The sequence below is a fragment of the Papio anubis genome, chromosome 7, assembly GCF_008728515.1.
Source record: "Papio anubis isolate 15944 chromosome 7, Panubis1.0, whole genome shotgun sequence".
In the NCBI taxonomy this organism is placed as follows: domain Eukaryota; kingdom Metazoa; phylum Chordata; class Mammalia; order Primates; family Cercopithecidae; genus Papio; species Papio anubis.
In genome coordinates this window covers 68,921,682-68,946,192 of record NC_044982.1, presented here as the reverse complement: position 1 = coordinate 68,946,192, position 24,511 = coordinate 68,921,682, and the positions used below count along the sequence as shown (strand labels likewise).

Below are 24,511 nucleotides of genomic sequence, written 5' to 3'. Positions count from 1 at the left end.
ATATATATATGAAAAGTAAAGAAATAAGCCAAAGTGCACTAGCAAAAATTAAGAAGTAACTTTCATTTCAAAAATCATACCCACTGTGGCAGAAACTTCAAAAAGTATACCTGTTTTAAAACTTAGGAACTTTGCCTAAAATAGAGGAACTATAACTGTATAATATTTTTATAAGGTGAGAACTGCCAAATGCACCAGTCATGTATACTTTATCTCATGTGGCCCTTCTTCCATGCCAAATGTTTTTTGTTGCTTAGGGAGATCTTCCTGATAATGTCACAAAGAATGTCTCTCAGACCCATATAGATTAGGTACACATTGGCTAAGAACAAGTTTTTCTTTAAAATACCTAAGCTTCATGTTGCTTCTAACTATACTATCTTGAGTCTAAAAGCCAAGTGACTGAAAGACAAGAGGCTGAATTTCTCCTCTAACTCATAAACCAGTTCTGAAGATACTTCTGTGGGAGAAAATTCAAATATATTTTGAACAATAGTATAATAATTTGACATAAAATATCTCAGTGTTATTTCTTTGAAGAATTACACTTCATTTAAATGTGTACACGGATTACTAATGTCTCAGTATGATATAGTCTTAGCACTTTGCAAAATTGGATTTGCTTTTTGTATCTTAAACTGTGATCATATCATAAAGAGTAGTTATATAATTTTATTTAGGTGACATAGAGGAATGTAGGAATGTGAATATGTAATTGTTGTCAAAAAGAAGTGAGGAAAAGTTTTTGAAATCAGAAGTTTCCTTTCAGTTAAAGCTTCAGTTATATCACAGCAATAATTTGTTTCTGCTTTTATAAATAAAAAACTTTTATAAATTGCAACAACTTTTCAAGGAATATAGTTAGTTATTTATTGCAGATATTATTTTCTTTACATTTTAGGAAAGTTGCCTGGGCCCATGTTGCATTTTTTAAAGAACCAGTTTCCCAAACTATACATAGAAGTTCTATGCTACATTTTGTTTTCTTATGAATGGCAAGAAAATTAATAAAAGTGACTTTTATTCATAACATACTAATACCTGAGACTCCAGGCATACTCTCCATTTCAGTTCCTACCCCATATTTTCACTGTTTGATTCATTCGCCATTTTCAACCCTATACTCAATCAAATCCACCTTCACTTTTTAAATCCAGTTCATCCATCAAGCTCACTTATGTACCACCCCCTACATGAAGCTTTCCCTAATTCCCCACCCCCACCCCCACCCCCCCACAAAGTTGTAGTTAATCTCCCTTCTATTTGCCATCTAGCTCTTTCTTCATCTCTCTATTAGGGCAGTTAATAACTTTTCTCTTGGTTTCAGTATTCCTTTACTATTTCCCATTAGAATGCAAGCTCCTGAAGATGAGAGATTCAGTTTTGTTCATATTTCTTTGCACAGGTAAATACTTGATGAATAATCATCCTTGTTTAATGAGAAACCTAAATTTTCAAACTATTTTAACTTTCTAAACATCTGTGTGATATGCCTTTCTAAAAATATGACATTAAAATATTAAAATTTAAATATTTTTCCTATATCAGTGAGGTTAAAATATACAATTATGTCAAATTATCTAGCACCTGGCACATTACCAGCTAAAACATTGTACTTACCTGAATACTGTAGCTTTTTAACTATAATTAATTTATCAATTTAAAGTGAAGGGTTGCTATGGGGTTTTTTTGACGTTGTTGTTTAATTTTTTTTGTTGTTTGGTTTGGGGAGGGGGTGTGTGTGTGTGGTGTCTGTTGTGATTTGTTTTTTGTTTTGGGTGTTTTGTTTTGTTTTGTTTTGTTGAGACAGGGTCTCACTCTGTCACCCAAGCTAGAGTACAGTGGTGTGATCATAGCTCACTGCAACCCTAAATTCCTGGGCTCAAGTGTTTCTCCCACCTCCGCCTCCCAAGTAGCTGGGACTGCAGGCACATGTCACCAGCCTGAATTACTTCTTTTTTAAATTTTTTTTAGAGACAGGGTCTTCTGAAATTGCCTAGGCTGGTCTCAAAGTCCTGGACTCAAGCAATCCTCCTGCTTTGGCCTCCCAAAGTGCTGGGATTACAGTCATGAACCACCACACCCAGCCTTGGTTTGTTGTTTTAATCCAAACTTCTTGTGTAGCTGTTAAATGTTGGTACTGTGCAGTCCAAAGTTTGAAATTTCACTCCATGATGAACTGAAGACTGGTTTTATTTTGTTGACTACAAAGTTTATACAAAATTTCCAGGTAAGAAAATAGGTCATTTAAATCCTTATTGAGCAATAATGATAACTACATTGCTTGTCCAAATTCAGGCAAGGAGAAGGAGAATGCAAACAATGTATAAACCAGTGTAAATTGTTTGGATATCCTCTTATGTTGCTGCATATACTTTAAATCATGATTTCAAATTCAGTGGTCCCTCATTTTCTAAAAACAACCAAAGTTATATGAGCTCTTATTACTTTGATATACTTTCTTGAGATTTTACTCTCTGGTTATATTATTCTTTCAATACCCAAGTCATATTTTAAGATATTTGGGAGCAAAAATAAATTGTGCATGAATGTTACCTACCAAACTACAGCTTCAAAAATTGATATTTGGTTACTAATATTATTTTGTCTCTGATTCAGTCTCCACCAGTTTTCATCATGTAACTTGTTGAATGATGATTCTAAAGCTTCAAAAAATGCCTGCCATTCTTCAACAAATAGGTCAGTTGTATCAAAGCCTTTCTGAAATACTCAAGCAAAGAATATTTACTGCATTTTACTTGTATGACCATGACATTAACATACTTTAAGTTCCTTAAAGAAGATTTTCTTCTCATAAATCTGTTTTGGCTGTGGCTAATCAAATTATATTTTTCAATATAGTATGTCCTTCTCCAATATTGTTTCTAGTATGTACTTCATACACAAAGTTAACTATGTTGATTATAATTGACTGCTGGCAGAGTGATTCACTTTTGATAAGAGTAACTGTATTTTGCTTGTAATTTTCTAGGAAATTAGCTTTTTTACCATGAAGGAACAGGAAGCCAAAACTTCCAGCATTGTTTTCCATGTTGAAAAATTAAAATTACATAGATGAATATTGCTCAAATGCTAGCATGTGGCCAAATGAATCATATTTGCCTTAAAGTAGCAAAAAGGTTAAGATACTACCTGCGTTCATACTTAATTTTTCTTGAGATTAATCACAGAAGAAATGAAAATGCTATTGATTCCTAACTCTTGTCTTGAACATCTGAAGTTCTCTTAGCTAATAACTTTTTACTTAGAATTGTTTCTTTAATTCTAGGATCTCTAATCACTTTGAAACCACTTAATTAAAACATTGTCCTTTTATATAAAACCTTCACATTTGTGAAAAATGAGAACAAAGGAATTGAAAAACATTTATAATGTGACATAAGCAGGCATTTTCACAGCTAGAATTGCGAATGTGCATCCATCCCTAAGCTGTTCAGGTTGCCAGCCATACTGCTTCCCTATCTGCTGCTGTTTAGAGCTGAAACTTGTGCCATCATGGTTAATGTTTTGACAGATTTTATCATAAACCTTGATGCTGTAAATTTGCCTTGAGCCAAAATTTAACATGTTGTAAGTTCAGAAACAGTTTTTACTGTTGGTGATCCAGAAAGGGAAATAAATCAATTATGCTCTTTTGAATGATAGGAGTATAGAGTTTAACTCCTTAAAAGTTACACATTGCTTGAAATTTGGGACAAATTCTCATTCTCTATTTTCAGGACCTCTCAGTTGTCAATAAAACCATACATTAACACTTTTGTGACTTTTGTAAAGGAGAATCTACCAAAGGAAATATTATGTAGCTTATATATGCTTACTAAATTTTGTAACCAAAATATTATCCATAATTTTTTTTAATGAAAAAGTCCTTTGCCTTAGTATATGGAAACAAAAATGCAAAACTCTTGGAATAGCCACTTTCTTTCCAGATAATTTATTCAGAATTCTCTTTAGTGAGTCCCTATTTTACAGTGCCTGTCATCTACTCTTTTATACCTACTTATTTTATTAAACATGCTCCCAATCATTGCTATTTCTAACAGCCTGTAGATCTAGATTTTTTTTTCTCTCTAAAACATCGTCATTGACCATGACCATTAATATTTACTCATAAATGGATTTGTACACAGGCTTAACCATAGCACATCAGTGAAGACAAAAAGAGTTGTTACTCAGTTCTTTACCCTAGAATAAATCAAATCAACAAATATTTATTGAATGTCTACTATGTGCAAATAGCCCTGGACTGGTCAGCTTTTAAAAGTCATCCAACTTTTCACATTAACAAATCAAAGCATTATTATTTCAAGCATTGCTGAAGCTGCTTCCATGTCCTTAAGGTGACAAAGCATGTGAGGACTTTGCAAGTACTTGGAGTAAAGGAAGAAGAGAGAATTCACAGAGTGAAAAGAGGAGAAAGAGTGCTCTAAAATATCACCAATGGACTGCAACATGTATGTATGTACGTGTGAGTTTATGTGTATGCGTCTATATTATGTATGTGTTTATATCTGCATATACATACAATGAGAAGAATGAGTGATTTTGGAGAGAAATAACCTTCATTAAAGTACTATAGGAATAGGCATTCACATTTTAGTCCAGAGTTTTGTGTTAAAAATAGGCTTACTAGTTTAACTAGTGTCAAGTCCTGTGATAACAAAAAACCAAAATATATCATGGTACAACAGAAAGTTTGATCAATTTGGAATCCCACATTCTAAAACCTGCTTGCCCTAAAGTGTATTATGAGATAACCTCATCAATCAATAGAATTATAACAAAAGAAATGACTTGTACATTATCATTATAAAAAATTATTGTATAGGCCTTAAAAAGAAGTTAATTTTATCATAAATGAAAGAAGCTACTTAAGAGCTCATTTTAAAGATTCTAATTGCTATTGGAAATGAAATAGAAACTACCAGTAACAGCCAAAACTTGTGTACTTCATTAACCTACACTCTTCTGTGTGCTTAATTTTGTTAATCTATAAAAGATAATATACTATCTATTCACATCAGATAATTAAATGTATCTTCTTAGTGAGGTATAAAAGAGAAACTGGTGACAATTTCCAGCTTTGCCAAACAGAATTCATCCTGGCCGTTTTGCATAGAAGGTGTGCATGTATGTTGGCCATAGAAGATACTGTCATTGACATTCTCACGGGCGATATCTGGTAGCAACTTAAAAATATTTGTTTGGGAGAACTAATTTTTAAATATCAATTTTTGCCTCCTATTCATAGGCTAGTTTAATTCCTAATGAAAATCAAAACGGACTCTTTAATCTTTTTAAACAGCAGATTTTCTCTTTCCTAAAGTGCCTCAGATAATTTCTTAATTTTTGTGTTCAGAAAAAAAAAATGGCATAGCTCTATTTAAACTTTATGTTTCTGTTACAAAATTGTTCATTATTAAGATCACCTTGAAGCAAAGATATCTTCTCATGTCGTCTTTTAATTACTTGCTACTTTGCCTATCTGGTTGTAATTTATCTTCAAACCATACCCCAATTGCTCTGCAGTAAATTTTTGATTTCTTCTCACATACATTCTTTTTTTCTCAGCAAAATTACCCCGTTGACCTTCTTAAACACAGTAAGCACTTTCAACATGGGACTATTTACACTGGTTTGATATATTTCATTTATTTCCTTGCTGTATTGTAATTAATGTCTTAGAGATGTTCTAAATAAAATTGCACTTGGGTGATCCAGATCCAATGCTTGTGTTCATGAAGAAATACTATCTTTAGAGTTGTTTCTAATTCTCACCTAACCTTTCCCTATCTTTTGACCAGGATTCCCAATACTGAGACCCTCTTACCTAGGACCTAGCCTGGATTCACCTGCCCCCTTGTGGTGTTCCTCTCTGAGAAGTTAATTTCTGAAATTTGGGAAAGATAATTAATTTCTGATATTTGGATTTGGCATTACATAGCCTGAGAAGAGAAACCTCATTACCCTTGGCTAGTAGTCTAGAGTCGGAAAAGTTATCTTCTTTTAGCCACTGGCTAACATAAAAAGATGAAAGGTATTTTTTCTTATTCAGAGCACAAGAAGGAACTTGAGCACTATAAAGAAATGAGAAGTATAAAATAAGTGACAATGCTTAATTTTGTCTAGAATCAATATTAGTGACCTACAGATTGATAAACTAAAGAAGTGTTTAAAAAGTTCTCATATAGCAACTACATAAAATTTATTCCATGTCAGTGTCTCCATTTTTAGTGAGTGGAGAAGGAAGGGAGACTGGTATTCTATTTTATTTAAATTTTATATAGATTGCCTAAGCCTTTCATCAAGGATGAATATATAAATATAAAAAATAAATTGAATCTTGTATAATGTATAGTCAAGTGTGTTTGATATGACTGACGCAAATAGATTGTTTCCTTTTCTCAAAAAGAATTCATTCCTCACATGCCACAGCACTAACTTTTACTCTTCAATTTTAGTCAGTAGAATTTGCCATGGAAAGGGGATATATATATTCAATGAGTGACTTTACCTAACCACAAATTCAGTGACATTTTGCAAGAATAAGGACTTCACAATTAGGCCTCTAGTTAATAACAACATAAAAATAAAAGCAAGGGAAAGGGAAAGTACTATTTTCACAAATAAACCATTTATCTTTCTTAGGAAGAAGAGATAGATTAATAAATTATTATTGTTAGCAAGATCCCAAGTAAAATTTTAAAGATCTCCATTTCTGTCTGTTAACTGTAAAATATTTTTAAAAGAAAGCAGTTGTCTCTTTACATGGTGTACTACCTCCCACCCTACCTGCACCCAAGCCTGTTTGGATTGAGAAATAGTGATACTCTGTGGCATTTTAAATATCATGTCACCTGACCTGAGATCTAGAAGAAGAAACTGTATGCAAGCTTTAATAAAGCTATTTGCAGGCCAACTCCCAAATTTCTAGTATTTACCGCTCCTTTGCAGTTCCTCTTACATTTGTAACAGTTGACCTACTAACAGGTTCCCAGAAACACAGATTCAAATTTTGGCAGGCTTACCTCACCTCTTTGTCCTTCCAAAGTACATAAATGCTAAACTGGGTTCACAGTGAGAATGAGAGTCATTCCAACAAAACTTTTAAAACCAAGACCCTTTCTGCTCCCTACCAAGTTACTGCCATCTTCTCCGAAGAAATAAAGTTTTGTCAGTGTGCCCTTGGCATAATTTCTTCAGCCTGGATTAAACACAGGTGACTGAGAGTCCGCCTTATCTCCACAGGGCATTAGTCACTCTATAAAAGTTAAATTTATTATGAAATGCTTTGTTTGTGTTAACATATATCTTCTCTGGGAAGTTGGAAACAAAGGCATGTCCTTTAAGACTCCATATGGGGAAAACACATCCTCCTTTGGAATTTAACCTTAATTTGAACCAAGATCTGTGAAAGAAAAGTACTTTAGTGTATTGTTCCCTTGCTCCACCCTTCTATCCCCTTATCTAAATGGAGTTACTGTTGCTTCGTGTTTTTTTAACTCTTCCAATTCCAGTCCTTGCTTTCCTGAGTTTAAAATTTATCCTGGGAAAGAAATATATTAAAATAATTGTGGCAAACAATTATGCTTTGCTTTTAAGAATGAATTTTTTTTGTAGTATATTAATTCTGACATCCTTAAAGTTAGGTAAATGCACAGCCAGTTTATACATCTTCGTTTTTCATTTTGTTGTTTTAAGGTACGTTGTAAAGAATATTTTATTTCCTAAAAATTTTATTTCCTGCATATCTTCTCTAAGATTCTCTTGCTAGCAAACATTGTTATATGTGCATAGTTTACACCTTATTAGAAGTAAAAAAGAATTAGAAGTAAGAAAAGTTTCCATTGGGAACGATGATGAGGTCCTATTTGAAAGACCAGTTTTCGATCTGTTTTCCGTCAGTCTGTTTGCAAAGTCTTTGTGAGGGTTTCCTATGTATCTAAAATCCAGAGATGCTCCAATGCTTCTTTTCAAAAGCAAAAGCAGAACCTCCATTACTGCTGCCTCAGCATAACAGCCTGGTTGTTTAATAAGCATCAAAGAAAGCATTTCAAAAAGAAAATACTTTTATTTGACATTTTAAAAATGTTGCTTATATAAATGCTTAATATGTTTTAATAGTGTCTACCAACAAACATGTAATCATCCAAATGATTTTCCTTTCTTGACTTTTGTTACATTAAAGAAAAATCAGAAACTAAATTCAAATATGTTTAGATATTAATTTATTCTTAAAAACTGAACATAATTTTAAAATATACTTGTATGCAACCCCTCCCAAAATAACTATCCTCAGCATTATTAAATTGAAAATTTCGTAGCAAAAACAAAAATAATAATAATTTTAGAACAAAGCATTTACAGATTCCTTTGCTCACATACTTCATTATCTCATCATATATTTTATTTAAATGATAATATTGAAATTAGTTTGATAACCGTATTCTTAAAATATGGAATATATATAAATAATGCATTTAAGGGACTGGGACATTTATCACAAGTAATATCAAATCAAGATATCATTGTTTTCCCACCTCAGTTCCATCTATTTATGTTAGTTCCACCCCAAGCAACCCTCATATAATGATCATTGAAGCTTAGTCTCTACTACTTGTTAGCATATGATTATACACTATCATTGTTATTTAAGTTCATAATATATATCAAGTTTCTTCATGGAAATTATAAACTCACATGGGGTAATAATGAACTGACAGCTTGAATACTTTACCTCTTAGACTCTAAGTTTTTAGTCCTCTTGGACTTTGTGCTGCATTAGATACTAATTTGACTTTAAAAAAAAAAAACTTTCTTAAAAGATGACAACCCTATTCTTCTTGATGCCTTACTAAATGCTGTCCCCAATTTTTTCCAAGGATGATCTGGATGATTATCTTCATGGCATCTGTAGATACCTGTATAGTTATTCATAGATAGTTCTACCATATGATAGGAAGGTTATAGGAAGACATTTCACAGGTGTAAAATGGTCGAATAATAGATGAACAAGATGATGGGAGAAGTGAAGATAGGTAAGAATAAGGTTGAATAGGCAAATGTTAACCAGAATTAAAGAAAATAATAAAAAGTGTGAGCTTTATAGGTGAGGAGAAGAAACAATATAGCAATAAAGGAGCAAAAGGAAGAGAAAGAACCAAAGATAACTCTAAACTCTCATATGTATCCAGGTTGGTAAATTCCAAAATATTTGCAAAATTTGATTAAAAAGATTAATAGTGTGTGTGTGTATAAAAATATAGACAAGAATGGTCTTCACATGTTAAATTCAAAGATGCAAATATTTGACAAAACAATTAGAATAATAAAACACTGAATTTCTTTATTGATCATGAGGAATATTACTTAACCATGAGCTGTATTACTAGACAAAACCATGTTAGATAAAATAAGAAATAATGTTTGTTCATGAGAGTTGTTTATTTTTATCAATTTCTATTTATGTTTGAATCTTATAAGAGACACTTTAAAATGTTTAGCTAAATCAAAATAGTCCTTACCCAATGAAATCACAACATGATAGAGTCATGAGAAGTATGGGTAATAAACTGTGGCAATGGGTGAGGGGTAGGGAGATAAGATTGTAAAACACGTAAGGTTTATCAATATATATTAATCATATAATGATTTACAAATAATGTACAGTACAAGGAAAGGTAAAAGTAATGTTCTCAGAGGGAATGTTTCCATTCTCGTTCTATTTGGAAGTCCTTGGGACAATTTGTGTTCTGATTATATTTAGAAATCTTTAGTATTTTGTCTTGGCCAGGTGTACTTGCTCAGGTTTGTAATCGCAGCACTTTGGGAGGCTAAGGTGGGTGGATTACCTGAGGTCAGGAGTTTGAATCACCCTGGTCAAAATGGTGAAACCCTGTCTCTACTAAAAATACAAAAATTAGCTGGATCTGGTGGCGGATGCCTGTAGTCCAAGCTACTTAGGAGGCTGAAGCAGGAGAATCGCTTGAACCTACGAGGCAAAGGTTGCGGTGAGTCTTGATCACGCCACTGCACTCCAGCCTGGTGACACAGAGAAACTGCGTCTCAAAAAAAAAAAAAAAAAAAAAAAAAAAAGAGTCTTCAGTATTTTGTCTAAAAGTATATCCTGCAGAGAGGATTGAATGAGATCATAGAGGGGGGTTTATTGTTTTTATTTCTTAATTATTTAGGCAATACCATACCTGGTGCTGGGGATACAAAGTTGAATAAGACGTAGTCTCTGACCTCATGGAAATCGCAGTTGAAAGGGAATTCACATAGCTTTAAATAATTGTAATACATCGTGTTAGGGGCCATGACAGACATAGGCTCAGAACAGGTAAAAGGGCATCTTACTCTTTCTGTGACATTAAGGAAGGTTTCCCAAAGGAGATGATGTTTGAACTAAGTGCCATTGGGATTGGCAGTTAAGAAGTCCTTGGTAATACTATGCAGCCATAAAAAAGGATGAGTTTGTGTCCTTTGTAGGGACATGGATGCAGCTGGAATCCATCATTCTTAGCAAACTATCACAAGAACAGAAAACCAAACACCGTATGTTCTCACTCATAGGTGGGAACTGAACAATGAGATCACTTGGACTCGGGAAGGGGAACATCACACACCGGGGCCTATCAGGGGGAGGGGGGAGGGGGGAGGGATTGCATTGGGAGTTATACCTGATGTAAATGACGAGTTGATGGGTGCAGCACACCAACAAGGCACAAGTATACATATGTAACAAACCTGCACGTTATGCACATGTACCCTACAACTTACAGTATAATAATAATAAATAAATTTAAAAAAAAAAAAAAAAAAAAAAGAGAAAAAAAAAAAAAAGAAGTCCTTGGTGACTTTAATAAGAGTGATTTCTACTGAAATGAGAGGCAAAATCCAGATTGCAGTGAGCTGAGAGGTGAATGAAAAATGTAGAAATGGAGACAGTAAATATAGACCACTTTTCCCAGGAAATTGCCTTCTACCTGTTCTTACTTACTGCCTCTGAAAAGATATAATAAGGAATTTCATATTACATAGCACAATTAAGTGCTAATTATAGCAATGGATTATTTTCTGGGTGTTAGTGAAATAAGAGCATTCTGCTTGTACAAGCTCAATAACATGAATCCTTCCATCAAGAGCCTCAGTACTTGAAGGAGGGTCGTAGCTACACCTTTGTATTATGAACAGCTTTGATTCTCAATTCTATTTCTTTTCTCTACTGTGGAACTTCACAGTCTTAATTGCCAAATACACCCAGATGAAATTTTCTCTTTTCTTCCTCTCTTCTATCTTTCTTATAAATTCTCTTTACACCTCTAACCATATCTCTTTGAAGGATTCAAATATTTTATTATCCATACATTATCTTTCTAATGTTAAATATTATTAACTGAATAAACACCAAATGTCTTAGAGCATTTAAGGCCCTCCAGACTTTTGTTCCAGCCTACTTTCTCAGCTTTATCTTTCTGTGACCTCCCCTTTCATGCTGCAATGTCACCTTGGGCTGTATGTGCCCTGAACTTTCTGGCTTCCAATTTCTTACACTGTTAACTCTACCTGGAATTGTCCCTCACTGCAATCTCATATCTAAATCCTAAATCCTATCTGACATTTATGGTTTTACTCAGTTGTCATATTCCCTATAAAAGCTTTTTTTTTTTTTTTTTTTTTTTTTTGAGACAGTGTCTTGCTCTGTCTCCCAGGCTGGAGTGCAGTGGCATGATCATAGCTCACTACAGCCTCGACCTTCTGAGCTCAAGTGATCATCCTACCTCTGGCTCCTGAATAGCCAGGACTACAGATGTGCACCAACTTCCTGGCTAATGGTTTTGTTTATTTGTTTGTTTATTTGTTTTCTCCACAGAGATGAGGTCTCTCCCTGTTGCCCAGGCTGGTCCCGAACTCCTGAGCTCAAACAATCCTCCCACCTCAGCCTCCCAAAGTGCTGGGATTACAGGCATAAGCCACCGCACCCAGACATTTTTTATCTTTCTGCATATAAATAACTTTTCTTCCCAACTCTTACTATTTTATATGTGCTTCCTATGTCTTTGATTCATTCATTCACTTATTCATTCATTCCACAAACCTGTGTTGGACACCTACTATGTGTCAGAAACTAAATTGGCCATTTTCTCTCTTTCTTCTATCACTTCTTGTGTGTTATCACTTCTATCACATTATAAATTCCTCAAGATCAAGGATCATCTAATATAACTCTATAAATAGCTAACACAATGCTTTACCCATGTTTTCAACAAATGTGCTGAATGTGTTAATGAATAAATTAATCTCAAATGGAGATTCATCCCTGAAATTTGAGAAGGCAAAGATAGCACCCAAATCATTTATCCTCCCTGCTGTGGATTTCCCTCCTGCCATTATCTGCAAGAATACTGTTTGACAACTTCTCAGCTTACATGTCTTTATATGGCATTTTTTAAAATGGCATTTATCTTCCTTGTATTTATTCTCTTAACCTCTTCCGTGCCCTCAGCTCCACCATTCCACTGAAAGATTCTACAAGTTATAGTATTAATCAAATTCTTCCACTTTATGTCCATTACTACCTCACCTAGCTGGTGACCATGCTACAATTTCTTTCTAAAAAGATTCACTCAGCCCCAGTGACTTCCTTCTTTCAATTGACACTACATGTGTTTTCTTTGAACATGGACTCAGATTATATGGCTTTCCAAATTTCTTCTCTTCCAACAGACATTTTTAAACTGTGTAATACGGCTGGCCACAGTGACTCACGCCTGTAATCCCAGCACTTTGGGAGGCCGAGGCAGGCAGATCACTTGCGGTCAGGAGTCCAAGACCACCCTGGCCAACATGGCGAAACCACGTCTCTACTAAAAATACAAAAATTAGCTAGTCATGGGGGTGCACACCTGTAATGCCAGGTACTCGGGAGGCTGAGGCACAAGAACTGTTTGAACCTGAGAGGTGGAGGTTGCAGTGAGCAGCGTTCGCACCACTGCACTCCAACCGGGGCCAACGGAGTGAGACTCTGTCTCAAAAAAAAAAAAAAAAAAAAAACAAAGAAACAAACAAATATACTATATAATACCAACACTAACACACTTTCATTTCTTTCCTAATCCCTTATCTTCTATTTGTCAACAATCTTTAGTTTAAAATGTTAGTCACCTCTGGAACGTTCTATGTGTTCACTTCCACCAGCATAGTTTACTATCAATTCAGCTTTCTAGAACCCAGTTTGTAATCCATTTCCAGGAGAGTTTTTTGATTAACCTAGATTTGTGTATCACTACCCTTAATTGTTCAATTACTATATGTTGTTTACTATAATAATTTGAACTAAATTTGTATTCAACTTGCTCTCTGTAAGAGTACTCCATTATGGGCATTATCTAATCCAAACTGGACAAACTCCAATAGGAATCCTGTACACTGATCTGTATTCTAAGTGTGAAGATTTGCTCTTCATGATGATGTTAATCTGTGTTTCCTAGTCTTGAGAAATGGATTTAAGCTGGGTTCTAGAGAGCTAAAGTGATAGTAAACTTGCTGGTGGAAGTGAAGATGTAGAATGTTCTAGAGGTGACTAACATTCTAAACTAAAGATTGTTGGCAAATAGAAGATGAAAGAGTAGGAAATATTTCCAAGATCTTCAACTATTCTAGCATTACAGTATGTACCCAAATTATCTTAATTGTCTAGTCAACCAAAGTTTACAAAAAATAAATTCTGCCATAACTATGACTCAAATATATGCTAACCCATAAAATATAGGTAAGAAAGTGAATTTGAGGCTTGAACACAGGTAATTAAGAGGATCTTATAAGAATTGCCAAGACTTGATGGCTAAGGACTCAGGTTTAGACTATAATAAGGAAAGGTCTTCTGCTTCTGGCTATGACAGAGTTGCTAGAATCAGATGAATTCATACACTGAGAATAACTATAAAACTTGGACAAAATACAAAGCAAAACAAAACAAAATCTGAAAGCTCTGGAGAACAACCAGTGCAGCCAGGACCTCAGGGACCAAGATCCTGGAGAGAAGGAAAACATATTGAAGTGAGTACTGCTCTGAGAATAGTGATTTCGCCTTGGAATGTTTGCTGATTCAAGGCTTGGGGCATAGAGGCATAACAAATGGAGCGTTCTTGAGCCTGTGGCAGTTGTACTGGGCTGAGGAAACAAAAAAAGTGGAGTTCAGAGTTAAATTAAGCAGTTATTACATGAGGGGCCAAGATCTAGAGAAAAGTGCTATGGACAGTTAAGACCAACATTCTATGTGCATTTTTCCTTCAAGGCATTTTCTGATATCCAACAGGCTAAACTCAAGGCGAGACACAGAAAAAGCAAGTAAAAAAATACATATTAGGAAGATTAAATCTAGGGAGAGAATCTGTCAGTTCCATGATTCTGAGGAGACAAAAGTTGGAGTGCAGGTCTCACCAAAGAGGAGAAACTCAGCTTTTGATTCACACCTTGGAAAATCTACATCATAAGAGTAAGGACACATTTATAGCTAGATTACCCTCAACTATACAAAGGTGATATTCTCAAACTCTTAAAAAAATCTCTGTAGAAAGCAACAATATCAGCTAGAACCCCCACTGTTTTCATACACAATATTTATCATTCAACTGAAAGTTATCCAGCATGGCAGACAATAAAACTAAATGACCAAAAACCAACACAAACAGAAAATAGAAACAAATCCACATGTGATTCAGATATTGCAGTTATCAGACACAGACTTTAAAATCATTATAATCAAATTTGCTCAAAAGTGGATTTTAAATGGAATTTTTTAAAAAATTAAATGGAAATCTTAGAACTGAAAAATATAAGAACTAAGTTAATAATTCAATAGATGGTTTTAGTGGATTAGACCTAGGAGAAAAGTGAATTCAGGAACTGAAAAGGAAATTTTCCAGAAAAGGAATTTAGGAACTGAAACAGAGGCCAATGGAAAATGTCCAAATTGAAGAAGAGAAAGAAAAAAAATGAAAAATCTATAAAACATTGTAAAAGATATATGGAACATAGTAAAAGACTTAGTGTGTGTAACTGGGGTCCTAGGACAGAAGGAAAATGGGATAGAATCAGTATTTGAAGAGATATTGACCAAGAATCTTCTAAAACTGATGAACGGTATGCTATTGAAACATGAGATTCTAAAAACTTAAACACACACACACACGCATGCACACACACACACCCCTAGACACATCATAATAAAACAGCTCAAAAAAATACAAATAGACAAATCTTCAAAACAACAAGAGAGACAGCTCTACTTCCACTTAGGATGTAGAAAACCATAAGAAAGTGTCACACCTGCCTAAGAATGAAAAAAATAAATTATTATGTATAAAGTCATAACTTTTTAGCCTATCAGAGAGTTGAGATTACAAAGCAACCAGATGAATTAAATTCCAAAGAAGAACGAGTCCCTCTGAGGAGAAATGAAACACACGAATTGTCTCATTTCTTGGCAGAGCATGGGAGAAAGAGTTGGTAGCCATAAAGTGGGTAAGCAGGAAAGAAAATGTTAACAAAGCCTTAAACGTACCCATGGACTAGCATGACAGTTCAGAATCCCTGGGAATCCCAGAGCACAGAGGACATTTGCCCACACTCACCAACACTTTTTCATGGACCTCCACTGGGTGCTTATGAGAAAGATTGAGAGTAGAGCGGGGACCTGAGAGAGTCTTCTTTTCTATGGAAGATTTCTGCAGGGCCTGCCAAGGTTTGAGGCTAGAGCAGGAGTACCTGGAGAAGCACACCCAAGGTCCAGGCCCCTTTTGAATACAGGTTGGTGAATGGCCACAGCTGTGAGCAGGTATGTATCTAGGAACAGGTATAAAACCCACCTACACTCTGGGTCCTCCACTGATTCCAGGCAAAGGGCATCTACCAGGTGGAGAGAGGTAAGAAATCTGCCCATACATTGTATCCAACCCTGCTTTAACATGAGGCAAAAGCTGTCTTCGTGGGAAGAAGGGCAAGAACCATCCTATGCCTTAGCCCTAGGTAAAGATTGGTGATATTTAGAAAGGTTCAAGAAACTCATACACACTGAAGACACTCCAATACAAGGTAGAATTTGTAGGAAGGGGCAAGGAACCTGCCTGTGTGTTTTTAGGTTTTTAGAATATCATGTTTGTTGTGGCATATTGTTCATCAGTTTTAGAAAGCCTGCACTGAGTAGGAAGCAGAGATCATCTGCTGCTGGAGGATGCTCAGATGTACAGGGCTTGCCTAAAATCAAGAAGAGAGCAGGAGAACTGAGAAACTCCTCCCCTTCCCCCGCCAGAAGCCTTGTGTCTGGTAACGGGTAACAATAGCCATCTACTGTTCGAGAAAGAAGAAAAGCATGGAAAAGATGGAGCAGGGAAAGAGGAAAAAAGCAACAATCACTCTCCAGAACTGCAGGTCTTACATTAAGCACAAAATAGGAGCAGCCCAGCCCACCACCAGAGAGATTTCAAGTCTGTTGTACACTGAAAATAACCATAGCTACAACAAAACCCAATTTACCGCAAATGCTGACTAAATCAACTAATAGCTCCACATTAATAGCTTGATGGAAGGATAGATATTCCCACTTTGAACATTTGCTTCAGTCTCTACTCTTCTTCTATAAAACATACCTGGCATTTAATTAAAAAAAAAAAACACACACACATTTAAAAAGTTTAAAATACCTATGTGAAAAGATAAAATAGTCAGCAGAACCAGACCCAGAGGTGACTCAGAAGTTGAAACGACTAGAGACTACTAGAGACTCAAGAAAGAAACAACAAAAAGAATAAAACGACATACGGCTTTCAAAAGAGTAGGAGTAATTCTGTCTTCTCAGAGAAACAGAAGCCAGAAAAAATGAAATAGCATCTTTAAAGGGCTGAAAGTAAAACAACAGCAACAACCTGGAATTAAATTCCCAGCAAAAAGTGAGAGAGTATCACAAGCAGAACTGCACTGAAAGAAATCCTAAAGGAAGTCAAGTAGGCAAAAGGAAGGTGGTCACAGTGGATCATACTGACAGAGGAATGAATGAATATAGCAGGAAGGATAAATATGTGGGATAAAGCAAATGAACATTGACTGCGTTTTAAAAATAGAATACATGAAACAAAAAGTTTATTTTATTCAAAACAAATATATCTATTGTAATTGAAAGTTGAATGACTAGAGCTAAGTAAATAAAGCATAAGTTTGAGGAAAATGTATATCCAAGTGGTCATCTGATGTACACTTGAAGCTTCAATGTTGAGAAGCTCAGTATTTCCTGAGGTGACCTACTCAATCTAAAATCATGTTATGGATGTCTTCATATGAGCTGTAATCTGTAAGTCTCTAATTTCTACCCTTTGGCCCTAATTCTGCCCTCTATACTCACATACAATAAATGGTTCTAGTCTCCCTCACATATGCTTGAAATAACTGTAATATCCTTCAACTGTAACAGAAATATTTTATTCTGTGGCAAAACATCCCCATTCTAAACCATCCTTCACAAGGCCTGATTTAGTTCTCATCTATATTTACAATCTCCTAAAGGTCTTGCTTTTTCTTTTTTTTTATTTTTATTTTTTTATTTTATTTTTTTTTTTTTTGAGACAGGGTCTCTCTTGTCACTGAGGCTGAAATGCAGTGGCATGACCATAGCTTACTGCAGCCTCCAACTCCTGGCTCAAGTGATCCTCCTGCCTCAACCTCTGAGTAGCTGGGACTAGGCACATGCCACCATGCCCAGCTAATTGTATAAAAAAATTTTATACAGACAGGGTCTCACTTTGTTTTCCAGGCTGGTCTTGAACTCTTGGCCTCCAGCAATCCTTCCACTTCAGCCTCCCAAAGTGCTGGGATAGGGTGTGAGCAACCTCTGACCTATAGTTCTCAGAGAATAAATCCTAACATAGGAAACATGACCCTGTGTTGACCAGTGCGTTCTTGCCTTCCCCATTTCATGTATGCAGCCTAAGATGACATTATCTTTTCTAAGGGAGGAAAAGCATGTTAGTTATCCCTGTATAATTTCTAATTTTACCTCCGTGAAAACTCTGGCCTCAAGAGGTTAGAACTTAACTGCACTCACTGGAAGCTTGTTGCAGGAACATTAGGCTAGAAATGATGTACAGAGAAGAATTGGCCAAAGAGCATCTGGAGGCTATTTTAATAGATAATGGACAGTATTATAGACTAAAATTGTGACCTCTGTAATGTCCAGAAAATAGATATTGGGAATAGGAATTATTGACAGGGCATATTAATCAATTAGAGATATATGGGCAAGAAGAGAGACAAGTCAATGATGACTATGACTTTTCGAGCCTGAGTGACTAAGAGTTTGAGAAAAATGTAAAAGTCAGGAGGGATGCCCTGTTACTGAAAGAAATGTGTTGTTTTAATTTAAATATATTAAATAATCATGGAAATGCCTTGTAGACCAGTATAGAAATAAGAAGGAAGTTTTGTTCAAAGGGTAGCGGTTAACTTTTAGTTTGCTGCGTGATAATTCAAGCCATGAAACAAAGGAACGAAAGGCCTGTCAATATTCTCACACCAGATCATTAGAGGCATATCTATAGTTGAATAAGTTGGGTTTGTAGCTTGTTGCAAATAAGGAGACTATGCGTCATGGGGAATTGTGTGGCATTTCAGTAAGAGGGTGTTAGAAAGGACATTATATGATTGGGGCTTGTGTTAGGTTATTCAGGGGAGAGTTCAAGATAGTGAGACTTTGGCTACAGCTGTAATTTGTAAATAAGCAACAGTTACTCTTATTAACTGGCATGAAGGGATGCTTGCTATAATTGTAGTTTACATAGGGATCTTGTTTGCATCTGTGCTTAGACAAAATTACAAAGTGGTCTTGGTTTTGTCTCACTTCACTCTGGTTATAGAGTGGCCTTGACTAATGTTAGTGTAAAATCGTTTGGTGGGCATGTTTATTTCAGAGAGGAGGCAGGACTCCCTCTCATCCATGACCTCATGGAGGATGCACTGGTATAGGAGTAGAAATGTTCAGTTGGGATAAGGGTAGATGAAGAAATGGATGACAGGTAAAATCATCTGTCTCTTTACTTTTCTTTTCTTTTTTTTTTTTTTTTCTTTTTCAGTGAAGTTAGAAATAAGGCCATCAGTCAAGATTGGGGAGAAAGGGAGATGAAAAAGCCTAGAGAAAGTTTAACTCATCTAAGAGGTTATTCAGTGAATCAACAAAAGATGCCATTTTCTATTAAATCATCTATTTTATTAAAGAGCTAAATGCAGCTGTTGCTGTATATCATGAATTTATGAAAGATTTAGGAGTGGGAGTTCTTTTTTTCTAAAAAAAACAAATGAGACAGGTTACTATCTTTTTATATGGGAGTAGTACAAACCTTTTATTTGAAATACCCATGCTAGGGTAAATATTCACTGATACAAATAATTTGTAACCTTTATTTTGGCTTTTGGACTGTGTCTCTCAAAGGAAAAAAAAAAATCTTGCTATTTTCAAAAGTTAAATAGAACATCAACCAGGGACCATGGCCATCCAGAAGACTGAGTTCCATAAAAATGGACTCCCCACTCCCACTTGAATCCTCTGTTCTTGTGTATCTAAATAAATAGACGCCTTGCTCATTTCTGGTATTAGGTGTGATTGAGAGATAACTCACTTAGCAGCAGCAGCAGCAGTTTCTGTGCATGCTATAGCCCATGCTCTTGTGAGCATCAAAAGGAGATGAAGCCTGATTAACCATTTTGAAATCTATCGGATGAGAAGTCCTTACAAAACAACTTTTATACGCTTTAATTAAAAACGTGTTCCGGCAGCTCAGAGATGAATGGGCTTCAGGGGGAGCAGGGCTGAGCCCGTTGCTATGACGACACCAAATCTTTTCACGCCTGGCCCTTCCTCAGCACACTCTGTCTAGCTCTCTCCAGCTATTAATTTGCCTCTGTCCCAGCTCTCACTCCCTCAGTCCCCTGGGCTGTGAGTCTATACATGACCTAATACCTTTTGCTGCTTCTCCTATGGTACTTCTGTTCCTATCATCTTTTCATCACTTATATTTCCTTGGGAATCTCTGCTTTCTGTTCCTCTTGAAAACAAGTTACTCGCCTGAGTTAAAAACACTTAAAAATGTTATTTCAAAGCATGGTAATCATTGTTTATTACCCCTAATGATAAATTCAATTGTAAGGGTCTTGTATGTAGTTGAGAAGAATCTTACTATGTTCTACATTTTTTTTGTATTTCAGGTTGAACACTGGCTACTACACCACTCTTTCTGTTGCTGAGGGTAAGATGAAAATAGGACTCTGTTTTACTCTGGGAAAGTTAATTTGTGCTTAGTGTTAAAATCTCAGGTTATTCTACAAACAACATCACCTGGTAACAACTGTAAGTGAACATAAGACTTTAAAATATGTGTTTACTACAAATCCTGGAGAAAAAAAAAAAGCAGATCTTACTTTATTTAAGAAGGCTCTTTGGATATTTTAAGGTAGTACTCATTGTACAGGGAATTAAATAAAACGCAACACTGTCACTTGCTATATCATATGAATCATCAAGAATTGGATAGAACTTTCCCCTCTCAAGACCCAGTAGCAAATTGGGAGGAAGCTGATATCTGTGCAATCTTGTATTCAATGGGAGTATATAAATTATAGTATTATTACACAACTTCTCAATGTCACTCTTTGACTCATCAGAGACTTTACAATCTTTCATTTTGCTTACAATTCCCATTCTCCCTTTTCACCTATTCTATTTTGTAAGATGAGATAGGTGAATGGAATGCAGTGGAGATCATTTCTCAATATTTCTCATTTCTCTCTCTGCTTACCTCACAATCTGTTCTTGCTATGGTTATACTTCTAAAGTGAATTATCTGTCAGACTAAAGGAGCATTTCCTTCCTAATTGCCTGACTCAGTGGAAATGCTGAAGTGTAAAAGACAGGTGCAGACTCAAGGGTTAAGCCTGGGCATGGCATTTCACTGTCCAGAGGGCGGGCTACTACTTTGGCACATTGGAAGCCCAGAATCTGGATTTGAGTCTGGGAGGCCAAATCATTATGCAGTGCTCCAGCTCCAGCTTCTGAATCTCTGCAATTGAAATATAAAGGTTTTATTTCTCTTTGGAAGTTTTATAATGAACTGCCTTGACCTATTTGCTATTGAAAACTCTGATATAATATATTCCTGCTAGGATACATGTAAATCTCTGGGTCACAAGGAACAAACACTCTGAAAACTCTCCAGTAAGAGGAACAGTATTCTCAATGAACCAACTCCCAATTGGTTTCTAGTTTTTCTTTCTTTTAATTTAAGAATTTAGCATATTTTAAGAAGTTGAGGTCTGTGATGTATTATCATAAATTATACTTAAAAGGCAAAGAGACTTCATGACTTAGCATTTGGGTGACATCTCACAAATGGATCAAGTCTCAGGTTTATAATGCTGGTATCATTCAAAGGAATTTGGAGGTTTAAATTTATTATTTTCCTCTCAGTATTAAGAATAGAAAATCAAATGCTTAATACATATTAAAGGAAGTTTCCCACCTGGGCATTTTATTTGGATCAGGATCAATCTTATGTAGGAACTAAATAAAGTAAGTGTGTATAGACTGGCTGAATAAATAAAGAGACAAGCATGTGGGTATCTGAAACAGGTTTGAGAACTAATAAAAATGGATCCTCGAAGAGGCATATTTAAAATGCAAGACAATTTTACCTTAATAAATAACCAAGAAAATACTGTTGGCAAAATGTTTTGCACCATGAATATAATTTCTCCAAGAAACTCAAGAAGTGGAAGGGAGTCCTTCAGTTCTTGACAGTTAAATCTATTCAAACCATGGCTTGGGAATACTCTGAGGAGAGTAATCTTTAAGGTGAGTGAGCTAGAAGACATAAAGAGTCTTTTCCATCACTATTTTCCATGGCTTCATGATTCATGATTCAAGGCTGAAATGGGCATTGGGGTTGCACTTTAGATAACACTGGATTTTCATTTCTGTTGAAATGCTTCACATCTTCTTCCTTCCTAATTCCGTTCCATGGCCAAAGACATCTACATGAAAATCATAGTATCTTTTGTTTATTAATTCATCCATCCTATGGGGACCTGCTCACCTGAAGCCACATAATCCTTTATGTGTACTCAGACACTAGATAAATTGTTTATGTGATAAACCACGGGCCTGTCCTGTAGTTTCTGAGGTCGGGTAGACTATATGTCAGAATTAAAGCTTTTTTGGTGGTTGTTTTAAACATATTGTTATGCAGGGAATTGTTCTTACGCTGGGTCCCGAGTCCTCTGAAGACCTCAAAATATCATAAAAATTAATTATTAAATAGCTATACCTACATATAACTTATTCTTATTATACATATTATGTTAAATTGTTATTCAAATTGTTAATATGTAAAATCTAATTCACTGCCATCTTTACCCTGTATAAACATCTTTCTCTTCCCAGTATTTCTAAGCATGTGACAATGAATATGCAAAGGAAGCGCAGCAGTCCACCAGGTGTGGGATGTGTGTGGCAAAATTCAAGACAAAGATTAAACCTCCACTTGATGTTGCAAAAGAGATTTTATAAAAGGTGACTGAAGTAAGTCACCACAGTGTAAATGAGCCCGTCACCAAGATTCAAACCTATTTTTAATAAGTTAATAAAAATGGGCTAAGGGTCCAAAAGAGAATTCATTTAATTTTTGACAACCTGTAGCATTCAGAGTTTAAAACTCATCTAAAGAATAGAATTTCCCATACACTTCTTTATTAGACACTCAGAATATCTGCAGGGTAAATGTTTTACATCCTTTCTGAGGTAAATGAAAACTATAAAGACTTCACAAAAGTGAATCTATATTTTAATGTAAATTACATTCAGGATGCTGCTCTATAAGACAAAGGGGAAGAAAGAAAGCCTGGAACGAAGAACTGAAGTCTTTTAATCTTACGTACTGGAGAGGAACCCCCATCTCACCACCCCCAGTGCCATTGAAGGTTGTTGTCAGAGTCAATGGGTTAAATTTGTAAAGGTTACTCTATGCTGAAGAGAATTAAATAACTAATCCTTGTATCTCCTGATGAAAATAATGCCTCGCTGGAAGTCAAATCTGAAACACTTCTCTTGGTTGACCTGAAAGCAGCATATTACTCAGTTTCTTGCTTCCTTGCTTTCAGGATAGTTGTATAGATAGGAAGTTCTTGTGGATGCTCCTCTAAGTCCATGTATATATTTGTGTGAGTATATATAGCTATCTACCTGTCTATATACCTCCTACAGCATGTGTGTACTGGCTCTAATTCTCTGAAGAGAAAGGTGAAGAGTCCCTTGCTTGGAGGTTGGGATAGTCATGACTCATTGGTGAGGAATGACCAATTCAGTTACTACTGCAGAGTATTTCAATAAGTCTTCTGTTTGTTTCAAGTACTTTAAATTGTTGTTATTATTATTGTTTATCTGACTGAAATAAAACTTCAATCCGAACTTTCCCCAGTAATGGGGGTAAAGAGAGGGGAGTAAGGTTGTGTAGGAAGCATCTCAGTAATACCCTGAACTGCAATTTAAGACACCGGGCTATGAAGTCTTCTTTGATCACGATTCTGAGAGATTCAAAATATAATCTCTCTCTTTCCCTCTTCCTCTCTCTCTCTCCCTCTCCCCGCTCTCCTTTCTCTCTCTCTCTCTCTCTCTCACACACACACACACACACACACACACACACACACACACACACACAGAGTCAAGACCCACAGTGTCTGTTTTAGTCGGGTTTCACCTCCACCTCCGTACAATCAAGAGGGCAGAGAAGGCGGGGGCTGGAGGTGGCTGAAAGGGAAGGAATGGCGGTGGAACCCGGGAGGAGGCGACATTCGTGTCAGGTGGCGGTCCCAGGCAGTGTCCATGGGTCCAGAAGCGGAGGGGACGAGGCATCACGCCCGGCGCCCAGACCCCTACACCCGGGGGCGGGACCTGGTGTTCCGCGGTCCCCGCCCAGGCTCCTGAGGCGCTTTTCCGCAATGGCTGGCGTGGAAGCGAGAGGGGGCCCAGTTTTTCGGTGCCAGGTTGCGGGTACAGCCGGCTCCGCGCCAGGGCTGGGCGGCGCGGCCGGGATGCTGAGAGCCCTGCGTGGTCAGCCAGGGGCACAGGGCGGCCCTTCTGCCCAGCGCTCCCGGGGCACCAGGGATGGCTTCCCAGCTGGAGGACCGGAGGGAGGAGAGTAAATACCCATTCTGCGGGGGCCACCCTGGGGGATGGTTACGAAGGGAGAAATGAAAAATAAATCAAACGAAAGAGCCATCCCGCCCCTCCCCGCGCGGTCCCGGTGAGCGGCGCCACTGGTCCTGCAGCCTCGGGCATGCCCGCGCCCCGGAGCCCAGGGGGCGCCGCAGTGGGCCGGGCGGGCTAGGACTGCGCCTCTGTGCGGGTCCCCAGGAGCGCTGCTAGCCGGCCAGCCCCGCCCGGCCGGGCCCC

At 36.6% G+C, this 24,511-nt stretch overlaps 1 long non-coding RNA gene across 1 annotated transcript; it reads left to right on the top strand.

Moving 5' to 3' along the window:
* Window positions 1-2,000: 2,000 nt before the first annotated feature.
* Window positions 2,001-24,298, top strand: LOC103886199. Its single transcript, XR_649665.3, has 3 exons — window positions 2,001-4,475; window positions 20,272-20,312; window positions 22,922-24,298. It is a non-coding gene; the product is annotated as an uncharacterized LOC103886199 (long non-coding RNA).
* Window positions 24,299-24,511: the final 213 nt, after the last annotated feature.